Source organism: Microcaecilia unicolor, chromosome 14 (genome assembly GCF_901765095.1).
Source record: "Microcaecilia unicolor chromosome 14, aMicUni1.1, whole genome shotgun sequence".
Classification (NCBI taxonomy): Eukaryota; Metazoa; Chordata; class Amphibia; order Gymnophiona; family Siphonopidae; genus Microcaecilia; species Microcaecilia unicolor.
Window position 1 is genome coordinate 19,438,853 of NC_044044.1, and position 16,647 is coordinate 19,455,499.

At 44.9% G+C, this 16,647-nt stretch overlaps 1 protein-coding gene across 7 annotated transcripts in view; it reads left to right on the forward strand.

Moving 5' to 3' along the window:
* KDM6B (lysine demethylase 6B) overlaps positions 1-16,647 on the forward strand; it is a 151,592-nt gene that overhangs the window by 35,245 nt on the left and 99,700 nt on the right. For all 7 annotated transcript variants that reach the window (XM_030188427.1, XM_030188430.1, XM_030188426.1 and 4 more), the window contains exon 2: positions 6,741-6,835. The gene's annotated coding sequence lies outside the window, so the exon portion shown is untranslated. The remainder of the gene's footprint in view (positions 1-6,740; positions 6,836-16,647) is intronic.

Here is a 16,647-nt window from a genome sequence, read left to right on the forward strand (position 1 = left end):
ATTCGCTACAGACTGAGTTGCATCTTTGTTTGAAGCTTTCACTGGTAAGAGAATAGTAAACTAGAACCAAGACTAATTGCTGGTACGTAAGCATGGCTAACAGCAATACAGACCGTAATGTTACTGTTTTATGCATAAAAATGATACTTGACGCTTTGTACTAATTACTTTTTTTGTTAAAGAGTGCCCTCAGCAAAAACCACTTACTTTAGGCAATACATTTCTTTGCCAAGTGGTATAGCACTTCTTTCATCGGGCTTCTCTTAATTTTCTGTATGTGCTATTGCCTATCTCAATAGCGCTCCTATTCCAAATAAATAAATCGAAACGTGAACTTATCTCTGAAATGTTTATTACGCCATGTCGCTTGTTATATTCGACTGATTGACTGGCTTCCCCTAGAAACGCCCGACACCGCGGGTTTCAAAAGTTCTTTCTTCAGGGACTTGGGTTAAAGCCGTCCAAAAACTTGGTGTGAACCCATCATCTTCTCTCGGCAAACAAGTGGTAACAGAAGCAGGATGTCATCCGCGTAGGATAATAGTAGTTCATTAGGACCTAGGTGTTTTGAGGCAAGGGATGACATAAAGAGATTGAACAGGATAGGTGAGAGGGGAGATCCCTGTGGGACCCCACAGGAGACCAGAAGTTGGAAAGTTGGTTGTTTTGCTTGACAATAACTTTGATTTGAAAGGAATTCGCTGAACCATTTGAGCACTGTTCCTATTATTTCTATCTGATCCAGGCGTTCGAGTAGCAATGTGTGGTCAACCGCATCGAATGCCACTGATATACTCTTCCGGAAATCACTAAAAACCCATCTGTTCAAGCAAGCCTACCCAAATGACCCAAACTAATCCTATGAACCCATCTACGCATCACGTATCCAGGAGACAAGGACAATGACCTAGATTACATCTCCCACCAAATTTCCCATGCTTATCCCATGTCCCACCTCCTTCCGCCTCATCTACCCCTCCTCCGATGCTCACCTACCCTTGCTCATACCTCTCCTACTCCCTTCACTCATGCCCATCTCTACCGACTTATTTCTTTTATTATTCTGATAATGCTTAACATATTTTTCTTCTTCAATACTCTGTAATCCTTGTTACTAAATAAGCCGCATTGAACCTGCTTTGAGTGGGAAAGTGCGGGGTACAAATGTAATAATAAATAAATATATCGAATTGGAGAAGAATTACTTGGTCGCCTTTGCATAGGTGTTGTTTGACATATGTAGTTCAGTCACTAAGTGTCACTGTACATATTAACTATTGAGAAAGCTATCCAGTTCCGTCACTAGGTTTCACAATGAAATTTACAATAAAGAAAAGTAAATACACATCTAAATTACTAAGCCAGCAGGGTAGGGTGTGACCGTGGGGGAGGGGTGATGAAGGGCTCACTGAAGAAAACATGTAAACTGTCTCTCCTACAATTTCTTAACCAGTGTGTTTTGGTATCTGTGGGTGTATCTTGTAAAGGGTGTGTGACTGAAAGAGTAGACAAGAGGCAGTTTGAAAGGAACTCTAACTTTTGTTTCACTGTAATATGAGTTTTTATGCTGCTGAAGTCGGAACTGCTTCTCTCATAGAAATGCATGGGCCGTTTTTGAGTCGGGGAGGTCTCTGAAACCCTGGTTTGATCAGGCCCTTTTTCAAAATGCATCTCCCCCCCCCCCCCCCCCCCCCGTCTTTTCCCCAGTGCCAAATTTGGTCCTGTTTTACGTTTTGGAGAGGTATTTTGGCCCTAGACAGACAGATAACATGAACATTCAACCCTTCATGATAGTCCAGCATTCACTCGGTTGGAAAGCATAAAAGTACTACTACTACTTATCATTTCTAAAACGCTACTAGACGTACGCAGCGCTGTACACTTGAACATGAAGAGACAGTCCCTGCTCGACAGAGCTTACAATCTAATTAGGACAGACAAACAGGACAAGTAAGGGATAAGGACAAAGAGTAGCAAGATTCCAGAATCCCACAGTAGCAAGATTCTGTGCGGAATCCCAAAGAGTAGCAAGATTCCAGAATCCCAAAGACTATTACTACTTATCATTTCTATAGCGTTACTACCTGTACGCAGCGCTGTACTCCTGAACATGAAGAGACAGTCCCTGCTCAACAGAGCTTACAATCTAATTAGGACAAACAGGACAAGTAAGGGATAAGGACAAAGAGTAGCAAGATTCCAGAATCCCACAGTAGCAAGATTCTGTGCGGAATCCCAAAGAGTAGCAAGATTCCAGAATCCCAAAGACTATTACTACTTATCATTTCTATAGCGTTACTACCTGTACGCAGCGCTGTACTCCTGAACATGAAGAGACAGTCCCTGCTCAACAGAGCTTACAATCTAATTAGGACAAACAGGACAAGTAAGGGATAAGGACAAAGAGTAGCAAGATTCCAGAATCCCACAGTAGCAAGATTCTGTGCGGAATCCCAAAGAGTAGCAAGATTCCAGAATCCCAAAGACTATTACTACTTATCATTTCTATAGCGTTACTACCTGTACGCAGCGCTGTACTCCTGAACATGAAGAGACAGTCCCTGCTCAACAGAGCTTACAATCTAATTAGGACAAACAGGACAAGTAAGGGATAAGGACAAAGAGTAGCAAGACTCCATGCAGAATCCCAAAGAGTAGCAAGATTCCAGAATCCCACAGTAGCAAGATTCTGTGCGGAATCCCAAAGAGTAGCAAGATTCCAGAATCCCAAAGACTATTACTACTTATCATTTCTATAGCGTTACTACCTGTACGCAGCGCTGTACTCCTGAACATGAAGAGACAGTCCCTGCTCAACAGAGCTTACAATCTAATTAGGACAAACAGGACAAGTAAGGGATAAGGACAAAGAGTAGCAAGACTCCATGCAGAATCCCAAAGAGTAGCAAGATTCCAGAATCCCACAGTAGCAAGATTCTGTGCGGAATCCCAAAGAGTAGCAAGATTCCAGAATCCCAAAGACTATTACTACTTATCATTTCTATAGCGTTACTACCTGTACGCAGCGCTGTACTCCTGAACATGAAGAGACAGTCCCTGCTCAACAGAGCTTACAATCTAATTAGGACAGACAAACAGGACAAGTAAGGGATAAGGACAAAGAGTAGCAAGATTCTGTGCAGAATCCCAAAGAGAAGCAAGATTCCAGAATCCCACAGTAGCAAGATTCTGTGCGGAATCCCAAAGAGTAGCAAGATTCCAGAATCCCAAAGACTATTACTACTTATCATTTCTATAGCGTTACTACCTGTACGCAGCGCTGTACTCCTGAACATGAAGAGACAGTCCCTGCTCAACAGAGCTTACAATCTAATTAGGACAGACAAACAGGACAAACAAGAGATAAGGGAATATTAAAGTAAGGATGATAAAATAAGGGTTCTGAACAAGTGAATAAGGGTTAGGAGTTAAAAGCAGCATCAAAAAGGTGGGCTTTTAGCTTAGATTTATAGGTTAAGATTGGAGGGGACTGGGGAGGAGGGTGTTTAAGTGTGAAAGTTATCAGATGATGGTCAGAGAGGGGAAGAGCTGAGGCACAGAAACTGGAGAGTGAGCAGTTTGAGGAGAAGATAAGATCAAGACAGTGGCCATTCTGGTGAATGAGGGAAGGAGATGAAGGAAAGCCAAGCATCAAAGTCAGTGAGAAAGGAAGAAAGGGACTTATCAGGGGGTCGATAAATGACTGATACTCAGAGAGGCAGAGGAGCAAATAGATGGATAGAGTGGACTTCGAAGGAAGAAAAGCAGTGAGACTGAGGTAGAAGAAGAGGTTGAAATCTACAAGAGGGTGAAAGTAGTAGCTTGACACCACCTCCGGGGCCAACCGGGCGAGAAGTATGGGAGAAAAGATAATCTCCATGGCATAGGGCCGCGACTGAAGCCAAACAAAACATAAATAAGAAATAAAACTGTGTCAGTATGCAGAAAGTCTTAGGTCTTGAAAATCTTTTCAGTGTAAACAATTTGTGATTTGTATATTTTGTGCAGCTCTTAAAGTTTTGTTTTATTAGAGTGCAAAATTGTGTTATGCAATCTGCCTTGATCTAAAATAAAACCAGTAGATTAGGACTGAGAGGTGCACTGGCATAGCGGGGGGGGGGGGGGGGGGGGAAATGTCTTGAAATAGCAGGGATGAGGTGCGTTGGCAAAGCTGCTTGTGTGAGGGTCTTGGTACTGGAATAACAGTGGGTCCTGCAGGGCAGAGCTGTGTGTGTTGAGGGAGGGGGGATTCAGTGCTGGAATAATAAGACATAGTGCAGGGCAAGACTCAGGTGCATCAGCAGAGTTGTGTGGGGAGGTCAGTACTTGAATAGCAGGGGGTGCTGCAGGGCAGGAATGAGGTGAATTTGCAGAGCTATTTTTGTAGGTTTCAGTATTGAAGAAGTAGGAGATGGTTCTAGGTTGAGTTGCATTGTCTGAGCTATTTGTACAGGAGTTTTAGTACTGGACTAGCACGAGGTTTTGCGCTGCAGGAGTGAACGGCAGAGTTGTTTGCATGTGGGTCTTAGTACTGGAATAGCAGAGCAGGAGTGAGGTGGATCGGCAGAGCCCTTTGTGTGCTGAAAACATCCTTTCTGGCTGGATACGGGAGCCTGGTTTCCTCTTCTCTTCCCCCCCCCCCTTTTTTTAACTTGCTCCCGCCCCTTTGGTGTTAAGTAGTGACTCACCCTGCTCCGGTCCCTGACGTCTTGGGGTGAAGTGAGGCCAAGGCCTCGTACTGAGGAATTTATTCTTTATGTGTTTTTATCAAATCATTTCACAGCCCGGGACCTCCACGGTCAGCAGCAAAGGATATTTCAGTGTAATTCATGCCGTAACTGGCCATTTGGTTTCATACCTCTTTCTTTCCACCCCAGCGACCCTCAGAATTGCCACAGCAGTGTCCTCCCTGTCTCAAAATCACCACCGCCGCTCTTCTCTGTGTGTGGAACAACCTTTGGGTAAAAAAGGAGGAAAAAAAACTCAGTATCAAGAGTGGTCTGTAGCGCTGAATGTGTGGCATAATTAGATTGTAAGCTCTGTCGAGCAGGGACTGTCTCTTCATGTTCAAGTGTACAGCGCTGCGTATGTCTAGTAGCGCGTTAGGAATGATAAGTAGTAGTAGTAATAAGGGGAACAGGACTCTATTTCAGCATGTGAGGGAGGTACATGTATTTATATTGAGCTCACACTTTACATTAGCAGCTGAAAGTGAGTAACCACACACTGCTGATCGTTTTCTTGACCTGAATGTGTTAACCTGTGGATGTTGTGTTTCAAGTGTAAAAGTGGCAAATGGTGCTGTTTGGACCGAGATGGTACTGGCCCGTCCCACAGCAAGGTTGTGAGGCACGGTGACAGATCTGCTACACACAGACTCCTGAGGCAGGGCGGTTTGATGCCGAAACACAGCAGCTGTGTCGAGTCGTTTGGCATTTTTCAATAAAGATCTGGAATTGTACGTCTTCCCTCGTTGTTTGGAAAGAGCCAGCTTGCCCTACTCCTTTTTCTTACACTGTGCATTTCCCCATCCCCAGAAAGATTACAATCTAAGGGGTCGATAGTTTGAAGTGATTTAATGGGCCAGAAATGACTCCTAGCTGGTTAAATCACTTTAACTGGTTATTGTCTCTGTATATCACCACAGGCCACTAAACTCAAAGCCGCTGTTTTGTGGGCGGTCCAGGGGCAGATTCAGCACTTAATGCTGTTAAGTACCAGTAGTCAGCACTTCCCTGCTTATTAAGCAGCCTCATTGAACTGTTTAAAGGTCATTGGTAACTTTATTTGGCTTGGCTTATGTGGTTAAGTGTTGAATATTGCACTTAACTGCATAAAAGAGAGCCCCATCACTCTAACCACTAGGCTACTTTCCTTCTGTGTTGCTGAGTGTCTGGTATGGGGCAGGGGTCTTTACAGGGTTAGTGCTACCCATCTACGAACTAGGGAGTCACCGTGGGTGCCAGAATTCAGGGAGGGAGTGGAGGAGGCAAAACAGCAAGTAGAACCAGCCAGATGGGGCAGTACGATTGGTAGGAACCTCGCACTTTTCAACTGTATTTGTGAATGATGTATTCCTGAGTTATAAATATAATGGGGGGGGGGGCTATATTCCTAACATCAGACAGAGGGGGCTGTGTTGAGCATTTGGTGAAAGGGAGGAATAGTTATCTGTCAGTTCATCCTGGCAAAGAACACATGCTGTGCATTGTTTGCTATTTTCCCAGTGCAGTAATGACATGAAGTACAGTTACAAGTTCACTTATAGCCTGCCATTTCTCAAATATAGTTTGCAGCGGATTACAACAAGATTCTAGAACACAATAGTCTAGGAAGTTACATAATATAGTATAAAATAACACTTAAACCTTGAAGCAGTATCACAAAACAGTAATAATGATAAAACATAAAAGTGACTATAATCAGATTAGTTTTTTGTTACATGAATCTGAAACAATAGTGTCTTCAGACCTTTCTTAAACCTGCCATAGTTGGCAATATTTCTAAGGCTATCTGGTAAGAGTTTCCAAAACGTCGCAGCTTGAAAAGCAAACAAGCAATTAAAAAGTTTCTTTGAAGTCATACCTTTAGGACTCGGGAGATCAAATAATGCCAATTTCCAGAAGTTATATAAATAACTCACCAATGTAAAGTGTACAAGAGTGATCGTGTATTACGGAACCTACGCTTCTTACGTATCTTTTGTATGCAAATATGATCGCTCTATTTATTCTCCACAGATGGTGAGGTCCAGATGAAGAGCTTTTCCCAATGGGTTCTTGTTCAGATTTGTCCAGCAAGGATGAGGAGAGCCGGCACCAACGACCAATGTCAGGTGAGTGGGTCATGGGGATCTCTCGCCATATCCTTTCTGTCAGCAGTAACCCATGTTGGGGATTGTGTATGACCTTGTGCAAATCACTTTATCTCCTCCAGTTCTAATCCCCGGTTCTGCCCTTGACTCTGTATATGGCTTCCATAGGAGCTCCTTGTCTCCCTACACCTCAGTTTTTTTTTTTGTTGGGGGGGGGGGGCTGCTTTATCTACTGGGTGCCTGAGGTTTCATTCTGTCAGAGGGTTATGGTGTGAGGTAAAGCTCATATTGTATGTGTCAGATGCTGTACAAAATATATTTTACTACTGTAATGGGACAGGACAGGACACATTCATGCCCAAAAGCAAAACACAGAAACTATGAATACTTCTCACCCCTTTGCACAAATGAAAGCAAACTAAAAGCAGAAAAGGAGATCTGCTTTTCTGATTTATTCAGTTCACCATTTTGGATATTACTCTGGCAAAAGGAGACATTAACAGGGCAGGGAGTTTGCAGAATGTGAAGGAAATGCCTCAGCAGGGCAGCAGCCAGCACCCTGGGTCTTTGCAAAGCCTGTGTCTGAGATCTGGGCATGTATACTGGAGGCCACTAGCCATGGGACCAGCCCCCTCGGACTGAGCATGGCTGGCTGTGGAAGGCAGAGGGTTAAAGGGGCCTGGGGGTTTGCTGCAGCTGAGCCTGTACAGCAGGGAGAGGAAGGGGCCAGCACCCCCAGCCCCCCCCCCCTTCCCGTTCCGCCTTCCCATTGGCTGCCCTCGGCTGCCTTGGCTTGGATTGGCTGTGCAGCAAAAGCCATTGTGGACGTGCTGAATGTGAGGGGCTTCTCTGGAGGAAGGAGCGCAGCCACGCATGTGCTTGTGTGTGTGTTAAAGGAGACCTGTCCTTTCCTTAGGCTAGAATCAGTGGGCGTGGCATGCGTATTCAAGGAGAGCCCTTTCCTGGAGCTGCAGTCTGTATATGTAGGGTTACCATATGGCTCCAGAGAAAAGAAGACACATTGATCCAGTCCGGGTTTTGCTTCCACTGAAAGCGATGGAAGTAAAACCCAGACTGGCTCAATCTGTCCTGTGAAGGTTAAAGGAGAACTGCCCTGTCCCCTCTGGGTGCTGTGGTTTCACTGTGGGGCAGGGCGATGCTTTTGTCTCCTGGCTTGTGATTGGTCCTGGTGCTGCTGTTGCAACTGCCTCCTTCCCGGCCCAGGCCCGGTCCATGTTCTGGGATGTTGGATTGAGGCATGGGGGGAGGGGAGGGGGAGAGAGAGAGGGGTTGCACTGGCCCAGTTCCCATCCATCTTTACGCTTCCCTTGCTTCCTTCCCCATCCTTTTTGGTTTTGCGGTGCATGGTAAGAACCGGTTGCCGTGGTGACCCAACTGGGCAACCGTTTCCAAGGCTTCTAGGAGCCCGGTTGCTAAGACGATGCTTCTTCTCGAGGAAACCTAGAAGGGGAAGGGAGGGATGAGGTGAAATTGCATGAAAAATTATTTTAAAAACTCCGTATCTATTATATTTATGAGAGATGAAGGGAGAGGGGTGGCAGAGGGGCTGCAGGATGGATAGGAAGAGGAGTAGGGGGGAAAAGTGGTAACGGAAAATGAACGGGGTAGAAAGAGGAAGGGAGTGTGGTATGGGGTAGGCACAGGGAAGAAGTGAGGTGGAAGATGAGAATTTGGGTGGGGGGGCTTGGAATCAGAAAGTTGAGAAGGGGGAGTGGGAGTCTCAGGGTCTGAAATCTGAACACATGAGCAGTGGCTGGGTATCTTTGACACATTTTAAAGGTTCGCCCTTCCTTCTGCCCCTTGGTTCTCTGTCTTCTGTTCCTCTTTCTTATCTCTCTTTTCTGTCTCTTTGCTTCCTTCTCCTCAAACTTTTGCCTTTCCTCTCCCTTCCTCCATTAAATTCAAGAAACTTTATTGACATATGGCAATTTGTTCTTGCCTGTCCCCTCTGCAGATGGAGGAGGTGGTGGTGGGCGGGTTCATTTCCCTTAGAATAAATGAGATGCAGAGCTGTGTCTCAGTCCTGCTCCTAATTTGGAGTTATATAATGTCTGCCAGGCTTGTCCTTGTTTCAACTCCAGGAAAGCGAAGGGAGGGGTTTGAAGGAGAAAGCAAAGGGGGCAGAGGGAGGCTGACAGGCGGAAAGTGGGTGGAGGAAGGAGGCAAACTTCTGCTTTTGCAGAAGGAGGAGGGGTTTTCAGGGTGGAGATGAGACTTGGTCTGTACTAAAAGTCCTTTGGCTAGTCCAGGCCAGATCTCGTCCTCTGTTGAGGGTTTCTGGGCTAATCAGGGGCTCAGGCTGTGGCTTGAGCTAAGTCTCCTCACAGTTTTCAATCATCTGGGAACTAGGGACAGGGTGGGGCGTTGCTGCAAAAAGTTATTACCCCTGTGCTTCAGGGTGTCTGAATGTTGTTTGCATCTAGGCTGCTGTTTGCATGTTTTTGTGGGCGACTGGGGGGGGGGGGGGGGGCACGTGTGCCTGGTTCAGTGTGTGTGCCACAGGCTGTATTCCTGTATCACCCAGTCTGTGTAGCACCGCTGTATCTAGCACAGAGGGACTCTCCCTTTGGAGCTGGTTCAGGTCACTCGCTGATGTAATTATTTTGTTTGAGAAGAGTTAGAGGAGACTAAGTGGATTTAACTTTTATCTCTAGAGCTTTCAGTGATAAAACCCTTACAGCCAGAGAAAGAGAGGCATACACCGGTGTATCCACCTGAGAGCACATGCACTGCATGAAGGAAGAGAGACGCACACTTCCAGACAGCCAGAGAATGAATCATTTACACCCGAGACAGCCAAGATAGGAGACAAACTGACAAGAGAGAAAGATGCACACCTCCAGATACCCAGACAGGGAAACAGACACATGCCTTACTTGTTTGTTTATGTATTCTTCCTTTCTTATAGCCCACATTATCCAAAAAGCAAATTTCAGTTCAATGTGGCTTACAAATAAATACGAGTAACAGTATACATATAATTGGAATGAGGTTTATACATGAATGATTACATAGAGAAAGATTTTTTAAAACGGGTAGTTTTTAAAGCTTTTCAGAACAGAATGTAGGAGCTTATGGTTCTGATTTCTTTTGGAATGAGATTTCTACCATTTGGATCCTAGATAACAAATCCAGCTGTATAAATGGATTTGTATGTTACATTTTTTACAACTAGGTAAGATGTAATAGCAAATGTTCTCTTGATGTTGGCTTTGCATTTCTAGCTGACAGGATAATTAGGCTTCTCATACAGTCAGGTGCCTTAACCATACTTTCTTTCGCAAAAAGTGTAAATCGTAATACATGGCCATTATCTTTTATTCTATTTGTAAAACACTTAAGTCCCCTTTTATTAAAGCTGCGTAGGTACATACGTGCGTCAAATTGGAGTTACCACCCGGTTACCGCATGGCTTTTGCGGTAATTTCAATTTTGGTGCGCGGCCACAAAATATTTATTTTCTGGCGTGTGTAGCGGACATGCGCCAAGTGGCATCTGACGTGCATAGGTTATTACCGCTCAAAATTCTTTACCGCTAGGTCAACGGCTGGCGGTAAGGTCTCAGACCCAAAATGGATGCGCCACGCATTTTCATTTTGCCGCATGTCCATTTTCGGAAAAAAAAACCCCAGAGAGGCTTTTTTTTTTGTAGGAGCGCTGAAAAAAATAATTCTGAGCGCACCCAAATCACGCGTCTACAGTACCGCAGGCCATTTTTCAGCGTACCTTAGTAAAAGGACCCCATTGATTTTTAACTACAGTGATACCTCGGTTTTCGTTGGTAATCCGTCCGAAAACAATCAATGAAAACCGAAACAGACGAAAACCGAGGCAATTATTTCCATATGAATCAATGTAAATCCAATGAGCAGGAGAACGCGTGGGTCGCCCTTTGTTTTCGCAAAATTAGCAGCGAAAACCGAGGCAACCAACAAAATCCGAGACAAATTTTTCACTGAAAAAAATCAACGAAAACCGAAACAGACGATAACCGAAGTCAACAAAAACCGAGGTTTCACTGTATATAGGTGGTATGTCAAATAAAACTGGACCTGAACTCATCCTTTTACACTTCCTGTACTTATCTGTATTGCAATTTCCTTTTCTGTCCTGTCCTATGTGACTTTTATGAGACAGTCTGCCCCTGGGTGCAAATTGGAACCTACCTCCTGCCAGACACCAGACATGCTGGCAAAATCCCTCCCCTTGGAGCATAGACAGGACCCACCCAGCATATACAGACTAAAGGGACCTGAACTAGAAAGGTGAATTAGCCAGACTCTGCCTGCAGTGCAGGATGGGAGAAACAGAAACAAAAATGCATTTCCTCTTGTACTTTGGGAACTCCAAAAAGTTTAAAAAAAAAAAAAAAAAGGCACATTTCCCAAAGAGAGAGAAAATCAGACTTCCCACAAAACAAGGAGCAGAAAGGCAGGCTGGGAAAACAGGAACTCCAGCGGTAGAACGTCTTGGCCCGAATAGCACCGTAAAATACCGTCGGAGCGGTGCAGAAGAACGATGCCCTAATGCTCAACGCCAATGAGGTGCAAATATAGGTGCGCTCAACAACGTTCGGCGGGAGGATAATGTTCGGCGCATGTGCAGAAGAGTTTTGCGGTAAGCTTCAGCGCCTGGTTAAGCCCGAATGTGAAGTACACGTTGGGGTCTTTTTTTCTGCTGCCTAAATATAATCTTTTTTTTTTTTTTTTTAACTGGTTTTAGCTCGGATGCTTATATTTAGACACAGGAAACAGATTCCAGTGTGTGTTTTTGCTTGGGTCGGCTGTTTCTCATAACCAGCGCTTAACGGGCTTCCTTCTGCTTCCAAAAGCAATCGAAACCAGCAGATTTTGCAGAAAGAATCGTGAGAAATCCTCTTTTCCAACACCCTGACGGCTGCTCTGACAAGGTGCTATTTTTTGCAACGGTAAGGTAGTTTTGTTTCAGACGCTCTTTTCTGAGCATTGGGGAGGAATAAAAAATGACCTCATTAATGTGAGCTTGACTACATAAGTACATAAGTATTGCCATACTGGGAAAGACCAAAGATCTATCAAGCCCAGCATCCTGTTTCCAACAGTGGCCAATCCAGGTCACAAATACCTGGCAAGATCCCAAAAAAGTACAAAACATTTTATACTGCTTATCCCAGAAATAGTGGATTTTCCCCAAGTCCATTTAATAATGGTCTTTGGACTTTTCCTTTAGGAAGCCGGCCAAACCTTTTTTTTAAAACTCTGCTAAGCTAACCGCCTTTACCACATTCTCTGGCAACGAATTCCAGAGTTGAATGAAGAAAAATTTTCTCCGATACCTCCATCATATCTCCCCTCAGCCGCCTTTTCTCCAAGCTGAAGAGCCCTAGCCGCTTTAGCCTTTCCTCATAGGGAAGTCGTCCCATCCCCTTTATCATTTTCATCGCCCTTCTCTGTACCTTTTCTAATTCCATAATGCTACTTGCGCTGTTCTTCTGTGCTCCGGGCCTCTGAACATTCTGCGCAGGTAAATGCGAGCTCTAGTACAACACTAATGGCGTCTAGCGCGTGAGTTTACTTTTGAGCATCGAGGCCCTGGTGTCTGAGCAGAAGGTAACAACCAGATCCAGTCTGAATCAGAGAGGGTTTTTATTTTGGATTTAGCTCTCTCCTTTTTCAGTAGTAGGTCAAAGCACGTTACAATCAGTTACAGTAGGTATTTTTCTGACTCTAGAGTCTCACAAACCACAGGCCCAATAGTCAGAGGGTTTATGCTCCAAATTTTGAGTTCTGTTCCTAAATTGGCCTCTTTGAATATTTACTACAGCTGAGTGCCTTTTTTTTTTTTCTTTCAACAATTTTTATTGAATGCGATACAGATAACATGGAAGCAAACAGAAGCGGATCAATCAAAGTATAGTGTACAACTTTATTCTTAAAAAAAACGCCCGACACAGACTGTGTTTCGCCCACTAGGGCTGCGTCAGGGGCTTGAAAACGAAAGCAGGTTCACAACGGAGCAAACAAAAAATAAACCAGCATAATGCGTTCCTCCAAAACTAGCTCAATCTATGATTGATCCGCTTCTGTTTGCTTCCACGTTGGATTTTGCTGATCATCTGCCTTCTTGTTTTCTTGGACCATACAGATAAACATGTTACATGTATCTTAAACATTTTACAAATTGAGGCCCCCTTTTACTAAGGCGCGCTCACGTATTTAGCGTGTGCTTAAATTGTGGACGCGCTAAATGTTAGGTACGCCAACGCATTCCTATGGACGTCTCTAACATTTAGCGCGCACTAAAAACATGCACGAGCCTTGGTAAAAGGGGGCCTGAATAAACCGAAAAAGCCCCATCCCTTTTCCAGCCAACTCTCTCTAACCAAAATCCCCCTCCCCAACCCCACCACAAATTCAAACTAAAGTAACATAAACCCCATAAACTTTCTTAATAGAAAGGGTAGTGTATTACACCAAGACACAACCAACAAGTCAACAAAATAATAGATATTGCAATAAATTATCCGTAGTCCCAGTAATCCCACTCCCCCCCTCCCCCCACCCATTTCTCTCGGATCCTTCCTGTTACTACATTGAAAAATCCCAGCAGATGCAGGAGGTTTGCGGGTGGGCTGCAGCTCAGGCCTACTTCAGAAATGACAATACCAAATTCATGGCTGCCGGGGATGCCCCGCCAGCCAAAGAAGATTCACGGCCCGAGCCCCTGCCCATGCTGCCTGTGCGGCAGGATGCTGGCAGGATGCTCCAGACCAGAGTCCGGCCACTGATGTTGACACTTTCATGGATTTGAATCGACCATGTGCGGAATCCCCAAGACCAGCAAAATTCCGTGTAGAACCCCAAAGAGTAGCAACATTCCATGCTACAAATCCCAGGGCAAGCAGTTGCTTCCCATGTCTGTCTCAATAGCAGACTATGGACTTTTCCTCCAGGAATTTGTCCAACCTTTTTTTTAAACCCAGATACGCTAACCGCTGTTACCACATCCTCCGGCAAAGAGTTCCACAGCTTAACTATTCGTTGAGTGAAAAAATATTTCCTCCTGTTTTGTTTTAAAAGTATTTCCATGTAGCTTCCTCAAGTGTCCCCTAGTCTTGGTACTTTTGGAAGGAATAAAAAATCGATTTACTTCTACTCATTCTACGCCACTCAGGATTTTGTAGACTCAATCATATCTCCCAGTTTACTTGCCGCTTAAAGTTGAGAGGAGTTTTATTGCTGTAATTTTATGCACTTAGCTAGTTAGTGGACTGAATATCGCCGCTCCGCCCCTGGCCTGCCCCTAACCGGAGGGCTGGTTAGCAGACACATTCAGTGGCAGCTAGTACAGCATGGTTTTACCGGGCAGGAGCCTCTCTGGTCCAGTTCAACCCTTTTCAATAGCGACCCCTTTATTTTTAATGATTTTAGGCATTACTTTGGCAACAGGTAAATAAAGATTGAGACACATGAGTACAGACCTCAAGATGGCCAGAAATGGGAGGTGAGACAGTGTAAAGAACAGACGGGTGCACGTGTGGCAGAGAAAGAGAGACGCACATGTATACTGGCAAATTATAATCCACAAGCCCTCCGTCCAGAAACTTAACACGCATATAACACCCTACTTGGAAATTCAAACATCCGGAGCTTCTGCGGATGAGGTTCAGAGGTGAGGGTGAGAGGGCAGCTGGCAGAGTGAGGGATGTGCAGGTGGCTGAGGTGATGAAGGGTAGTTTGAGATTGTTCTGTTGGGGGGGGGGGGGGGTGATGGTAAGGGTTGTTACCTATTTCAGTTTCTGATAGTTGTACATACTTGCCTGTAGTATTTTTTTGGAACGCGTTTCTGCGCCAAAATTTAAGCTCAGAATTAACACCTAACTGTAGACACTGTTTATAGAATTCCCTCTTTTTTTAGGTGGGTTTAGCCGAAGAGGTCGCACAAAAGGCTCCAGGAGAGGATTTCTGGATGGTGGTGCTAAGAATAATCCCAGAGTATTTATTTGCTTTCGGAAACAGATCCTCTTCCCCCTTCTGTGCATCACTTCAACTCTGCCTCTCCGGTGGGTCTGGAAGACTCGCTCATTCTTCCGTTTAATGGCGAGGGAGCAGACTTTTGATGTGTTGAGTCGAGGGTGTCGCTGTGCCGACAGTCACCAGAGCATCATGTAGGCCTTACACTGATACTGTAATGAACTGCATTTCATAGGTGTTCCAAAATTTACATGCGTAGTTATAGATTATGGCCCAGTGCGCGTAAATCTACGCACAGGTATTTACGCCATGTTTTCGTTGATGTAAATGGAAGCATATAGTTTTAGGCTCTGGTCTGTCAATTAAGTGTATTCTATATACTGCGTCTAAATCTAGGTGCCGCTTACAGAATACACTTGGCCAGAAATATTTATCGTGCCAATTTTGTTGGCGCCTTATAAGAATCTGGCCCAAAGGGGTCAATTCAAGAAAGGTCGCCTTAAATTAGGTACCTAAATTTCATGCACTTATCCCTGGATTCTATAAAGGTCGTCCAAAATTGAGTGTGGATCCAAGAACAGCACCCAACATAATTAGTTAATAGGCTCCAATGATTTAATTATTGTTCAGAAGGAAAGGATCCTCAGGAGCTTAACCGAGATTGGATAGCAGAGCCGGTAGTGGGAGGCGGGGCTGGAGGTTGGGAGGCGGGGATAGTGCGGGGCAGACTTATACGGTCTGTGCCAGAGCCAGTGGTGGGAGGCGGGACTGGAGGTTGGGAGGCAGGGATAGCGCTGGGCAGACTTATACGGTCTGTGCCAGAGCCGGTGGTGGGAGGCGGGGATAGTGCTGGGCAGACTTATACGGTTTATGCCAGAGCCGGTGGTTGGGAGGCGGGGCTAGTGCTGGGCAGACTTATACGGTCTGTGCCCTGAAGAGCATAGGTACAAATCAAAGTAGGGTATACACAAAAGTAGCACACATGAGTTGTCTTGTTGGGCAGACTGGATGGACCGTGCAGGTCTTTTTCTGCCGTCATCTACTATGTTACTGTGTATAACAAGCACTTGGCACTAATTACAATTTGGGTGCCGGTCTGGCTAGTGCTGTTCTGTAACAATGAGCACCTAAATTGGATCGCGTGCGACTCAAAACTCATGGGAGGGGCATGGATGGGTCAGGGGGTGCACAGTGTTACAGAATAGCGGGAATCACACCCAATTTGCGTGCCAGGATTTACACCAGGTTTCAGCTGGCGCAAGCAGGGCAGTGGAGTCAGTCAGAAGCAATTTTGGGTGGAGTCAGTGTCGTTAAAAATGTACTGACTCTGACTCCAGCTTCAAAATAAAAACTTACATTGTAACTATGCATCCAGCTTTTCCTACATAAGCACACAACTATGGAACGCTTTACCGAAAGCCGTGAAAACAACATATGACCACCTAAACTTTCGGAAATCACTAAAAAGTAACCTGTTCAAAAAGGCATACCCTTCCGACCCAACTTAAATGCCTGTACACTGCAACACAACGAAACCAAAGCTCGTAATGGACATATAATAACCCTTCCTCTCTACGATTCCCTAGTGTGTCTTTACACACGGACCTTATTCTACCACAGCATTACTGAATTTGTTCATACCGGAATTGGCGAACGCCTTTACGGTACTATGTAAGCCACATTGAGCCTGTAAATAGGTGGGAAAATGTGGGATACAAATCTAACAAATAAATATGTTGTAAATTTATCATTTTATTCTTAGATTTATATTTATTTGTCCTGCGAGTGGAGGAGCGGCCTAGCGGTTAGAGCACCGGTCTTCACTTCCAGAGGTGCCCGGTTCAAATCTCACCGTTCCTT